The sequence below is a fragment of the Mustela nivalis genome, assembly GCF_964662115.1.
Source record: "Mustela nivalis genome assembly, chromosome: 3".
Taxonomy (NCBI): Eukaryota; Metazoa; Chordata; class Mammalia; order Carnivora; family Mustelidae; genus Mustela; species Mustela nivalis.
The window spans coordinates 90,940,257-90,954,053 of record NC_139022.1 but is presented as its reverse complement, the minus strand read 5'-3'; the positions used below and the strand labels follow the sequence as shown (position 1 = coordinate 90,954,053).

The 13,797-nt window shown below is 40.4% G+C and overlaps 1 long non-coding RNA gene across 5 annotated transcripts in view; it reads left to right on the top strand.

Moving 5' to 3' along the window:
* LOC309862249 overlaps window positions 1-13,797 on the top strand; it is a 103,946-nt gene that overhangs the window by 85,165 nt on the left and 4,984 nt on the right. For 4 of the 5 annotated variants that reach the window (XR_014310376.1, XR_014310377.1, XR_014310378.1 and 1 more), the window contains one exon: window positions 2,792-3,271. The exons of the other annotated variant lie outside the window; for it this stretch is intronic. This is a non-coding gene — a long non-coding RNA (uncharacterized lncRNA). Of the gene's footprint in view, window positions 1-2,791; window positions 3,272-13,797 lie in introns of those variants that run through there. 5 annotated transcript variants of the gene reach the window in all.

The following is a 13,797-nucleotide window of genomic DNA, read 5'->3' as shown; positions in this document are numbered from 1 at the left end:
AGATACCAATTCAATGTCCACACTATTAGGGATATTTAATGGGAAAGGTTAAGAAGCGCCGTCCTGGTGACTGTCTACAGAGAAGCTTGGCAGGTATAAACTGCTCAGCTTTCATAACTGATGGTGCCAGAAAAGGTACTTGCCGGCAGTTAAAAGCCCTTGCTGTAGACAGAGTTCTAGAGCTGTTAACACATGGCATTTGAGAAAGGGCAGTTATATGTACAACTCATGTGTCCAGGCAGTATATTTTCTCAATTTTCCTCAAATAATCAGTGGACTCTTTTAGAAAAAAGACACAGTCTGGAATCCACATAATCTAAATATGCTAAAAATAAAATACTCATGGGGCGCCTGGGTGGCTCAGTCAGGTAAATGTGGGACTCTTGGTTTCAGCACAGGTCGTGATCTCAGGGTTATAAGACTGAGCTCTGCCCTGGGCATGGAGTCTGCTTAAGATTCTCTCTCTCTGCCCCTCCCCTCTCACTGCTTGCACTCTCTCTCTGTCTAAAAATAAATAAGTAAACAAACAAACAAATAAATAAATAAATAAAATATTCATCAGTTGACCGAATATTTCACCAGAACATGTTTTAAAAGATGGCAGTGTTAGCTTCATCTCCAGATCACTCAGTCATTAGACTTTCTCCATCTGTATTATTTCTCTTGATGTGCTATCTTTTCTTGGCCAGGATAGCACAATCAAAAACACTGAGAAAATCTTCCATCCCTTAGGTCTGCCAGTCCCCAGCCTCCACCTGCCCCCTCTACCTTCCGAGTGAGTCCTGCTCAAGTTCTGCAATCCTGTGCCTTCTGATAGCGCTCCTCCCTACTCTTCCTTCACTGATCCCTTACTGAATCAGTTCCTTATGTATAATCAACGCTGTATCTCAGTTGAAATTAAAAAAAAAATAATGCAGGCAAAATTATTTTGAAATGAAATGAAAACTTCAGTAATTTGATTTGCAGGAAATGAAGAACAAAGTGTCACAACCCGAGTGCTTTTAAATAAGTCGTAATTAATTACGCATGCATCTATGTTTGGATGCTCAATTTATGGCTAATTATGCAGCCAATGTAATTGCATACTGAAGTATTCAGTCGTGCCTTCTCTTGCGCTTATGTACACCAACCAGGTTTGTTCTCGCTCCTGTTAATGGTATGGGGCACCTGTTGCAATTGCTGAAACGTTGTCAAGACACAGAGAATCAAATGATCTCTCTTAAAATACAGTTGCTCTTGTTGAGAAAATTGCAGAAAGGTCTAAAATTGTTTCCTAACTTGTCCTCCTATTTAAAAAACAAAACTGTCTTTCTGTAGTCTTTTGTCCTCTCCTGAAATACACTTGCTAAGAAATCACATTAGGCCCAGCCTGCCAGATTTGTTTCTCCTATGGATCTGCAATATAGACTTTTTATTTTCTTGGTAGAGTCATAAAGCTCAAAGGAATCATGAATGACCATCACATTTATGTCAGTCTAGACAGGCTTCCTTTTAATGATGCTGAAGGGAATTTATAACCTTTTCTCCATCTTAAGATGCCTAATAAAGTGGGTATCAAGGAAGCAAAGGAAATAAAACCAAATTTAAAACTTCCTCTGAATAAGTCATGGGAGTAATTGTATTTGTGAGTATTTTCTCACTAAAGGAAGGGAAAGAGAGAGAGAGAGAGCAAGCAGGCAAAAAAATTTTAAAAGCTCTTCCAATACTTAGCAAGACATTACTGTGTTTTTCAGAAAGTCCTAAGAATGCTTTATGACATACAGTTGCCTCTTTCTGTATAAGCCAGCTAAATTCCGAGGCCTTTGGTGGCCCAGTCTCCAAGAGGTGTCACCTATCACAGAAACACTGTCCAGCCACCAAAAGTAAAAGCAGTCTCAGTATCTCTGCACACTTCTAAAGAGCCCATGGCAGATAGTAGCAGAGCTCATCTACATACAACTCTCACCTTCCAGGCTCACAGAAGACAGCTTCCAAGCCACCTTGCAGCCACCTCGGGGCCAAGTTCAGGCACGCAGCTGCAGCCAGAGTCCCTGCCTGGCCAAAGCTTGGTAGAATGGCTGTGGGGGCTCCGTGCCTGTCTTCCACCCTTAGGACAGCAGAGCCATAAGATCAAGGCAGCTGCTGCAGCCACTGAGTCACCTTATGGAGAACTCCTGCCCAGGAGAGTCTCTGGGACCTGCAGCAGACTTTGAGTGAGAAGTGAAATTTGCTGTATTAAGCCAAAGAGATTTAGTTGTTTGTGACTTGCAACTGCAACAGAACCTAGCCCATCCCCACATGCAAGCAATAAAGGGAATCCCCTCATTTACACTCTGCAGCACTTCTTGAAATGCTCTGTCCACTCCTCTCTCTCCCATTCTACCCTGGGCTAGAGCCTCTTACTCTCTCAAGCTCCTGTCCTGCCCGCAATCAGGACCCTGGGCTGTTTTTCCTTCCTTTGTCCTCCCTGCTCTCTAGCCCTGTCTCAATAGTCTCCTGATTCTGCCTCACCCCCCCACCCCGCCCCGAGCTGGGTTGACAAAAGTCATACTCAGAAGTCTCAGAATGGGAATAAACTGTGCCTTCAGAGTAAAAATGTTCCTTCTGGGGTGGGCAAAAGGGGGTGAAAGCAGTGGAAACACTCACTTGTTGAAAACTGTTGTCCCCATCATATTTATTTTTGGTCCAGAACATGTATGTTAAGATTCACATCTTAGTGACTTACTCTTATCTGTCTAGCCTTTTTTGGTTGTACCATATGTTTTATTCTGAAGCACTAGTACTATCGTTGTTTGACCTCCATTTTTTTCAGAACTACTTGAAGCAATCACCAGAGCTATCGTCTATGTGAATAGGCCTCTCTAGAGTTGTGCAGTGTACAACCTGCATGACTGTATGGACACCGCATTCACAGCACTGGTAATATGATATTAAAAGATCTGGAAAAGAAGCACTGCTCATATAATGAAAACTAACACACAAAAAAACTAAGATAAAAAAAAACATGTAAACTTTTAAGGAAGACTTTTACTCAGTTTTTCAAAAATATTATTAGTAAAATCCAGAAATGGCAAACATTTGTACAGTAGCTGGGGAGGTTACAAAAAGATGTAAGATATGATCTTGACCCTCAAAATTGTGCCTCTACATAGGAAGAGAGGACACATTCACAAGAAGATTACTATGAGTAGAAGATAACAGTTCAGAACAGCTGATGATCAAGGCATGCTGAAGGAGGACCATGGGAAAGGTGGGGGTTGCGCTAGACCCAAAGAGATGGGTGCAAATCAGAAAAAAAGGAAAAGAGCTGTCTTTAAATTTCAGGGTTTGGGCTGCAATGTTTGCTGACAGGGCTATAAAAGGAGACTATTTGTCATGGTGTGAAACTAAACTATTTCCAAGGCCACCCAGAACAAACTGGAAGGGATGTCACTCTCATGTTTCACAGAAATGCTTAATAGTCACAATTTCACACCAGCCAGCTCCCCTCAGAAAGAGCACTCCTTTCTCTGCCTAATCAAAATTATCTAATCAACACTCATCTAAGTGAGGTTGTAAAAAGTGCATGAGGCAGAGATGGTCCCTGCCCTCTGGGGGATTACAGTCTAAAATCCCACATACCTGGCTCCAACAAGCACAGAGATATAATTAACACAGATAAGGATGAGAAATGTCTTTTCTGCAAGCCTCACTGCCAGCAGACAGAACAATTTGTAGTCATCACTGATTTGAGCTGAATTCAAATTAGTGACCCAGAGGCTCCACTGTCTGGGTGTTATTTTCAATCTCCTCAGCTATCCTATCTCCAGAAGTTTCATTTTTCATTCTTACTGTGCAGTCATCATCAAGTACCAAAGGGAAAGACCGCAATCCAGACACACTAAAAATAGCATTCTTGCCTTCTGAAAGCCAGACTCAGATTTATGACAGTTTTAAAATTTGGTTCTTCGTCTTTAAAGTCCAACATTCTACAAGAACTGTGCAAAGCAGTACCTACCTGGTCTTTAGAGCATGAAACACTGTAACTTGATGCAGCAGGAGATCAGGCCTTTATCTAATCCATTTACATTAGGGAGAGAAAGCATTTTCTTTTGCTTGACAGGTTGACATGCCTTCATGTGTTTTCTACTTTATCAGCAGAATCATTAAGGCACTGAAGGTTTTGATGGTCTCAATAAAAAACATCTATTTCTGTAAAACCTATCACCATAAATAATTGAACAAACATGCCCCCCCGAAAGACTATCAAAAGAGAGGAAGAATTATTCCTTTGTACTTAAATCACAGGGTACTCTGAAGTTGAGCAAAAGTGAGTCCACATTTAAAATGAGGGCAAGCTGATGTCCAACAACAAATGATGAAGTTAAAATAAAAAGCAGGTTATAACTATAATCCAATTTCTGTTTTAAATATATAGCATATATATTTAAATTTATACTTCCATAAAAATGGTCTGGGAGAATTATATCCATATAAACTGTTAACATGATTAATCAGAGGGATGACTTGGGGCAGAGGGAACTTACACATTCTCTGTGCTTGAATTTATTTTTTTAAGATTTTATTTATTTATCAGAGAGAGAGGGAGAGAGAGCGAGCACAGGCAGACAGAATGGCAGGCAGAGGCAGAGGGAGAAGCAGGCTCCCTGCCGAGCAAGGAGCCTGATATGGGACTCGATCCCAGGACACTGGGATCATGACCTGAGCCGAAGGCAGCTGTTTAACCAACTGAGCCACCCAGGCGTCCCTGTGCTTGAATTTTTTACAATAAGCTCATTCTGTCAGGAAAAAAATGTTACTTCCATTTTTAAATGTATATACACACATTTAAACTATATATGCATATATAAATTGATACCAGTGCCAATCAAGCTGGATAGTAGATCTCTAGCTGGATATTGCCGCTCAGTTGTCAGACATGGGGTAGCATTAGCCTGGGAGTCCATGCTGAGAAGCTAATCTCCATCAAGAAGAGAGGGACAATGACTGAGGCTGGCTGATCAGGGAACTGACTAGGTTATAAGATGTGTTTCCAAAGGGAGGGCCAGTGGTCCATCCTGCAATGTCCTAGGGAGAACACATACCCACAGAACTGAGTTATAGATTGGAATCTGGCAAGTAGGCATCTCAGGTCAGCAGTGCACCCTCGTTTCTACATGTAAGGCAGCATCTTGCTTTGGGAACAGGAAAGGTGTTCATCTGGTTGAAGCAGAATGTTGGCAAGGGAGAGAGAGCAGCTGTGACTTTAAGCTTTTAAGCCCTGCGCAAAAAGCTGAACTTGGGGCAGGGCTCTGGTTTCAGCAGAGAATCGGGAACCAGAACAGAATCCTAGCCAAGCCTAGAACAGACAGTGGAGGGAAGGAAAGAGCCCACAGCACACTGTACCCCCAGGTTCCACGTGTTGGTACTGGTGGTGAGAAGGTGCTGTGCTTAGGCCAAAGCTTCATTCTCCTTGGTTCAGGGACTGGACCATAGACCCAGAGGGGTGAGTACTTAGATCATGACAACACTAAGCAGACAAGAATGATACCAGAAGTTTAGACTTGGTCTTTCTTACCAAAATTAAGAGAATTTCTCCTCTAGTTTTCATCAGTTAAATATAAACAAGTTGGTGTCTAGTCTCAAGAGTAGTTTTTCTTTGAATATGTACAGAATCCCCTATTATGAAGGCCAGAACTACCTGCTCAACAGGTGTGAGCTTTTGAGGTCTTCAATTAAATTACAGATAGATAAAAAGAAGTCCATTTCAGAGAATCTTAGGAGATTTTATTGATGCCATGGGAGCTAACATATGGTCTTTCCAGTCAACTTCACAACTGACATTCAGAATAAGAAAAGAAGAAGGAAAAAGTCCTTCCTCATCTAGTGGCTATGACATTTTCCTTTTGTCTGCACCTGTTTCCTCAGAAGCCCAATCCCTTCCTACTTTTTCCTTAAAAGCTCTCAGTATTTAAGGCATTAAGCTAAAGGTGTTTTCATCTCTGCCCTTTCCAGAATCAAGAGATCAGATTCATATAGGTCCCATTTATAAGTGAGAGTAAAAACAAAGATAGAATACTCTAATACTATAAGCACTTCAGAGAATCATCATGTGCTTTATTTCCCAGGTACGGTAATGCTGGATGATAGAGAAAGGGCTTAAGCAGTCCTATAGGATCATTTATTCCTGGGGTACCTCTCCAGACCACTGCTACTACGGAGAGAGATTCAGAATAGCCCCAGATTCCAACCAAAATAATCCTCAACACAGGTTTGTATTACAGCCCAAAGACTCTGAAAGTCAAATATTAAATTTGTTTTAGTGGTGCCATGATTTTCATACTATGCTTCTTTGGGAGATGAGTGTTCTACTGCTAAAGATAGAAAAAATGATGCTTCTCCCCCTTTCCAGTTCTCAGGGGGAATATTTCTAAGACAATGGACAGAGTTTTCTCATTTTAAGATGTCTCTCATAAATATTTCTTAGTTTTTTGGTATTAGTGGACCCAGCGCAGACAAGTCTAGGAGAGCTGGAGTCACAGAGGAGGCATGATCCCTGGTAGAGATTTCACCCGAGGTGGGGAGAGGTTAAGTGGGAGGACTGGGGCTGGAGAGAAGGAAGGATAGATACATCCTGCCTTCTCCTTCCCTCCTGTCTACAATCTCCTGTGTCAGCTTCCTGTTGGTCAAACCCAACAAAAACCAGCTGTCACAGGAACCTGGGAAAGTTCAGAATTTCACTGTCTGAGCCACAAAACAGAGCAGGGAAAGGCAATAAATGAATCTGAAGGCTAAGAGGGCACCTTATAGCATCTGATTTCAGAACAATTCACAGATTAGTTATGATGTGTTTAAAATAATACCAATACTCGATGGTGAAAAACTGAGACTTTTTCCCCTCAGATCAGGAAAAAAGACAAGGATGTCCACTCTCACCACTTCTATTCAACATAATACTGGAAGTCCTAGTCACAGTAATCAGAAAGAAAAAGAAATAAAAGGCATCCAAATTGGTAAGGAAGAATGAAGACTTTCACTATTTGCAGATGACATGATACTATATATAGAAAACCCTAAAGACTCCACTAAAAAAACCTCTAGAACTCATAAATGAATTCAGTAAGGTCAAAGAATGCAAAATCAATATATAGAAAACCACTGCACTTTTATACACTAATATTGAAGTGGCAGAAAAAAGAAGTAATTAAGAAAGCATTTTTTAAAAGATTTTATTTATTTGTCAGAGAGAAGGACAGAGAGAGACAGCACACAAGCAGGCAGAGAAGCAGGCAGAGGTGGAGAGAGAAGCAGGCTCCCTGCCAAGCAAGGAGCCTAATGCAGGACTTGATCCCAAGACCCTGGGATCATAACCTGAGCCGAAGGCAGCGGCTTAACCCACTGAGCCACCCAGGCATCCCAAGAAAGCATTTAAAAACAACTAAAATTGCACCAAAAATAATGAAATACCTAGGAATAAACTTAACCAAGGAGGTAAAAGACCAGTACTCTGAAAACTATAAAACACTGATGAAAGAAATTGAAGAGAACACAAACAAATGGAAAGATATTCCATGCTCATGGATTGGGAGAACAGATACTGTTAAAATGTCCATACCGCCCAAAGCAATCTACAGATTGGATCAATCCCTATCAAATAGCAACAGCATTTTTCACAAAACTAGAACAAAGAATCCTAAACTTTATGTGGAACCACAAAAGACACCCCTAAATAGCCAAAGCACACTTGAAAAAGAACAAACCTGGAGGTAGCACAAACCCAGATTTCAAGGTACACTAAAAGCAGGAGTAATGAAAACACTATGGTACTTGGTACAATAATAGACATTTAGGTCAAAGGAACAGGATAGAAAACCGAGAAACAAACCCACAATTATATGGTTAATTTTATTTTGAAAAAAGATGCAAGAATATGCCACTGGAAAAAAGACAGTCTCTTCAATAAATGCTGTTGAGAAAACATGCAAAAGAATGAAACTAGTCCACTTTCTTTTGCAATACACAAGAATAAACTCAGAATAAATTAAAGACCTATATGCGAGGCCTGAAACAATAAAAATCCTAGAAGAGAGCATAATCAGTGATGACTCTGACATTGGCCATAGCAACATTTTTCTAGATATGGCTTCTGAGAGAAGGGAAACAAAAGCAGAAGTAAATTATTGGGACTACATCAAAATAAAAGTCTTCTGCACAGCAAAGGAAACAATCAACAAAACTAAAAATCAACCTATTGAAAGGGAGAAGATATTTACAAATGGCATATCCAATACAGATTAGTATCCAAAATAAGTAAAGAACTGACACAGCTCAGCACCAAAAAATAATCCAATTAAAATGTACAGAAGACATGAACAGACACTTCTTTGAAGAAGACATACAGATGGTCTATAGACATATGGAAAGATGCTTAACATCAGTAATCATCAGAGAACTGAAAATCTAAACCACCATGAGATATTACCTCACACTTGTCAGAATGGTTAAAATCAAAAACATAAGAAACAGCAAGTGTTGGCAAGGATGTGGAGAAAAAGGAACCCTCATGCACTGTTGGTGGGAATGTAAACTAGTGCAGCCACTGTATAAAACAGTATGGAGCGTCCTCAAAAATATAAAAATAGAGGGGCACCTGGGTGGCTCAGTCGGTTAAGCAGCCAACTTTTGATTTCACCTCAGATCTTGATTTCAGGGTCATGAGTTCAAGCCCCACATAAGGAGCCTACTTTAAAAAAAAAAAAAATGTTTTTAAATAGAATTACCATATGATTTAGTAATTTCAACACAGGGTATCTACCCCAAAATACAGAAACACTAATTCAGAAAGATGTATGCACCCCTATGTTTATTGCAGCAGTATTTTCAATAGCCAAGATGTGGAAGTACATATCCATAGATGAATAGATAAAGAAGATGTGGTGTGTGTATATACATATACAATGGAAAATTACTCAGCCATAAAAAAGGATGAAGTCTTGTCATTTGCAACAACATGGATGGATCTAAGGATTATAAAGCTAAGTGAAATAAGTCAGTCAGAAACAGACAAATACCATACGCTTTCACTCTTCTGTGGAATTTAAGAAACAAAATAAAGAAAAAAATAGACCAAGAAACAGACTGTTAACTACAGGGAACAAACTCATTATTACCAGAGAGGAGGTGGGTGGAATGGGTGGAATATGTGTAAGGGATGAAAAGTACACTTATCAATAATGATAAGCACTGAGTAATGTATAGAATTATTGAATTACTGGGACGCCTGGGTGGCTCAGTTGGTTAAGCAGCTGCCTTCGGCTCAGGTCATGATCCCAGCGTCCTGGGATCGAGTTCCACATCGGGCTCCTTGCTCCGCAGGGAGCCTGCTTCTCCCTCTGCCTCTGCCTTCCACTCTGTCTGCCTGTGCTCGCTCTCACTCTCTCTCTCTCTGACAAATAAATAAATAAATAAAATCTTTAAAAAAAAAATTTAAAAAAAAAAAAAGAATTATTGAATTACTATATCGTACACCTGAAACTAAAATAATACTATATGTTACTTACACTAGAATTAAAATTTTCTTGTTTTTGTTTTTGTTTATTTTTAATTTTTTGTTTCATATTCTTTTTTAAAATTTTTTATTTATTTTTTTAAGTTTATTTTCAGTGTTCCAGAATTCATTGTTTATGCACCACACCCAGTGCTCCACGCTAGAATTAAAATTTATAAAAATTTATTATCATTTCTTGCTAGTGTCACTATGTCTCCATAATATCCAGGATATGTTTAGGCATGACTTTTGGATTTATTTAGCAACCCAAGACACAGTGTTATGTAACACTGGTTTCATACTGTGTTCTGTAGACCCAGAGGTCCCATGGAGCTCTCCTGCAGCTATCATATAGGTAGAATGGACTGAGCACACCAGCTCCAATTTCTGTCTCCAGTGAAGCCAAAGCAATGTTGCTTTTTATCTATTTAACATACTGGGTCTCTGTACAATTTTGCTTGAACAAAATGCCTCTGCACTTAGATAGAAATTCACTGGCATATCAACTTGCTGCTAAGAAGTATCTCAGTGATCACACTTCATTTTTTTCCTTTAGTTTGTTATGATATTGATTTCTTGCCTATGTTTTATACTCTACCACATTTATAGACTAAATATAAATACAGGCTATCCCCCAGCCCAGAGTGGATGTACATATGTAGTTATGAGCCAACTGTTCGGAATTTCAAATGCTTTTTCCCAAAATAATATTGTCCAGGTATTTAGAACCTCAAACCATCCCACATAATACCACTTAACCATAAGGTGCCAGAAATAGGGCTCTATGCCAACAATAAATAAATTAGAATATGGGCAATATTTATAAATAAAATTCCACAGGAAAAATGTATTCCAGTTTCCCATCAGAAATGCAGGAAATCCATCTCGTCCTCCTGCAGTAGGATCCTAACTTCTCTTTTCACACCCTTTGCATTTTTCAAAGTAGTTGAATTAGAAACTATCAAATACTGACAAAGATGAAGCAAAATACTCTCATAGATTATGTGGGGGAATAAGTAGAAACAAGCATACCTATGTTTGTCTGGGTCTTTAGAAAAGCAGATGCCAAGACTGGATTAAACGTGTAAGAATTTTATTAGGGGAAATATCCTGAGAGAGAGAGAGAGAAAAAATGGAGAGAGAGCGGAAGAAAGCCGAGAGAGCCATCAGACCGTGGTGCTGACTGACATTAGTGAAGGGAGGGAAGGCTGATGTGGGCATCCCAGACTGTGTTTGTCTGTGGTATGTTCTAATCTAATTGATTCTGTTTCTCTGGGGAGCCTAACTAATACAAGACCAATCAATGACATCCCAGATATAGAAGGGGATCAGAGAAAGGGACTAAAGTTTGCATTAAAGATTTATTTGAAAACAGAAGTTATCTTGCTGTGAGTCCCAGCTCCCCCTTTAGGGAAGACATGAGAGGTATAACCTTCCACTGCAAGAAGTGAGAAGGGCTTCGAGGGAACCTCCTAGAGAGCTTTGAAATGTTCTCTGAATCAGGGAACACTGAGAGCTGGTGCCTGAATCCCATGAAGCTAGTGTGGACCATGGAGTGGGTCTGACACCTGGCCCACCTCTGCTTAGAAAACGGAAGGGCTGACTGACAAACCTACTCCTTCAGTGGGTATTCCAAAAAAGGCTTTCGGCAGTGGGAGGAGGCTGATCTCCCAGAGGTTAACACCTCACTGAAGTAGAGTCAAAAAGCCTGGGCTATAGCCCTACCACACATGCTCAGTTGCAGACCCAACAGAAGGCGATGGACGGAGCACATGGATACTGCTTTACTACTGTAGGAAGAGAGGCTTACTTCCTGCCCTCCCTCCCATTTCTCCTCCTCCCCCAAGAGCCCCGCCCATGAGAGACTCACAGCTTAGTCAATGAGAAGGCAGTCTACTCCCAGTTTACTCCGATGGCCTTCCTGTTTATAACAGCCTTGCCAACTTCCCCTTCTTGACCACAGAGTGATCCTCTCCTGTGTTCTCTGAACTGGGCTGTGGTTTTGCTATTGCTTACTTGTTTGGGGTTGAAATTCTTTGCTGTCATTGAATAAACTCATTTTTTGCTGGTAGAATAACTAGCAGTTTTATTTTTCAGGTTAACTTTACTTGCTGATCAGACATGGGGTACAGAGAAGACAGGAGGCTGGTGAGCAGACAAGTCCATGGGCTAACTGCTTTCTTCCCCACTTGGGGGTTGAAGAGTAAGGTTTCTCCTGGAGTTTGAACTCTATGATTTGTGTGTGAACTCTTTGAGCTTTGTTCAGGACCTTTTTAAGGCTTTGGTCTTGTTTTTATGTCTGAGAGCACTCATTCGGCCTTCCTTCCGACTCCTTTTTGAAATCAGACTGTTCTGATGGAACTGTGCTGGCTTTTGGTCTGATGCCTTCTGGAATCAGGCTGTTCCTTTTGAAACTGGTGTTCAAGAATCTCTCTCTTTGGTCTAGAGAAAAACCTCCAAAATTAGGACTTCAGTCATCAAAATATTTTGAGTGCCCACCCCCACAGGGACTTGCCTAGTTTTATGTTTAAAAAAAAAAAAAAAAAAAAAAAAAACAGCTATGGTCCCTCAGCAAGTACATTTATAATTAAGTGAATTGACTTAACCAAAAGACCAAAAACTTAACGGCGTTACAGGAATTTTTGACCTTCCCACACTTGTTTTACCCACAATTAAATTAGAAAGCCACAGTTCTAAAAGGAAAAACACAAAAACTGAATGGGATGCCTATTGCATATGGTACTTTGAAGCTTCCAGGTGTTTCCAGGGTTCTAACTTTGCCTCTTTGCAAAATACAATTTCTAAATTAACTGACGATGGCAAATGGATGATTGAAAGGAGTCAAAATGGCTTCTGGGTCCTCTTCTTCCCTCCCCCATCCTCTTAGTCTGCAGCCACCTTGGGCTCAGACCCCACCTCCAGTACCATTTTCCTCCATTCCCTCTCCTAAATTTCCTTTACTTTGCCTCCAGATCTCTCCCTGCTCCCTCCTCTTCTGACCCCATTGAAACCTGTCTCTTTAAACTCTTTAATATTAATTCTTCTGAGAATTTGAATAAACTTCAAGTTTCTTCTGTTCCCAGGACTAAGGCCAAACTGCAAGTCATAGTTAAAGAGCTTTCTAAGTGATTGAGGACCCCCAGAGATTTGCTGAAGAATTTAACATACCTATCCAAACTTAGCAGTTTGGTTTCTCAAATTTACATTGATTAGTCCACATGCTTATTGGTGAGGACCGAGCCAAACCCTGGGTGACACTAGCTGAAAGGGAACACATCTTGAAGGGGATTTGGAGAAGCAAACCCCTAACTTTTGTGAAGATGCTAGAAAGCTTACTGGATATTGTCACCGAGCAATTACCTTAGCTTTTCCCAAGCCAGCTGATTCAAACAGAATTCAGGCTTTCTCACAAAAGTCTGGTGAACTTCATAACTATTAAAATTGACTGCAAATTGTCTTTAAAGAAAATTCTGGCTTCCTTTACATGTTGGATCCACCCATCTAGCATTTAAGTCTATGTCTATTAATGGGCTGAACTGGGGTCTTTCACTTTAAATAAAAGGACCAGGATGGAATGGGAAACTGGTGCTCCAGATTTAGTTAATATGGCAAACCAACTCGCTCATATCCTGATGAGTCACTTAAAACAAAGACCCCAAAAATTCTGTTTTCAACTCCAGCAAATGAAGGCCACTAAGCAAAACTTTAAAAACCTTCTAATTCATGCTATTATTGCAAAGAACAAGAGAATTTTTTAAAAATTGTTAAAAATTTATGTGCACCAGGTGCCTGTGGCCCCCTAGTCAGTCTTTCTGATGACATTCCAAATTGCCAGTGTCAGGGCCCAGAGGAACTACAGGGGCACTTCCCGAACCTCCATCTCAATCAGCTCAGCTCTCCACTGGGAATGAGTCTCTCTCTGTGTCCTTATTGACACCTGAGCTACACTCTGAGGGCTTAAGCCAGGCCCTGCCTTGGAGTATTAAAACGGTTCAAATAGTGGGGGTCTCTGATAAACCTCAGTAGGTTCCTATCTCTGAAAAAAAGTTGCTTCTCTCTAGACCTTTGAGAAATGCACTCCATTTTCTCCTTGGTTCTTCTCTGCCTGTCTTCATTTATTGGGCTAAGGTTTCTTAGAAAAATATCAAGCCAGAATTTCTTTCTCCCCAAAGGGGGAAATGATTCTAGAATTTGACAATAGTAATCAAAATCACCAACTAGGGGAAATAAATGCCCTTCAGCATCTTTTCTATGCTCTGTCTCTGACAGCACTATAGCTGAGTCTGGGGACA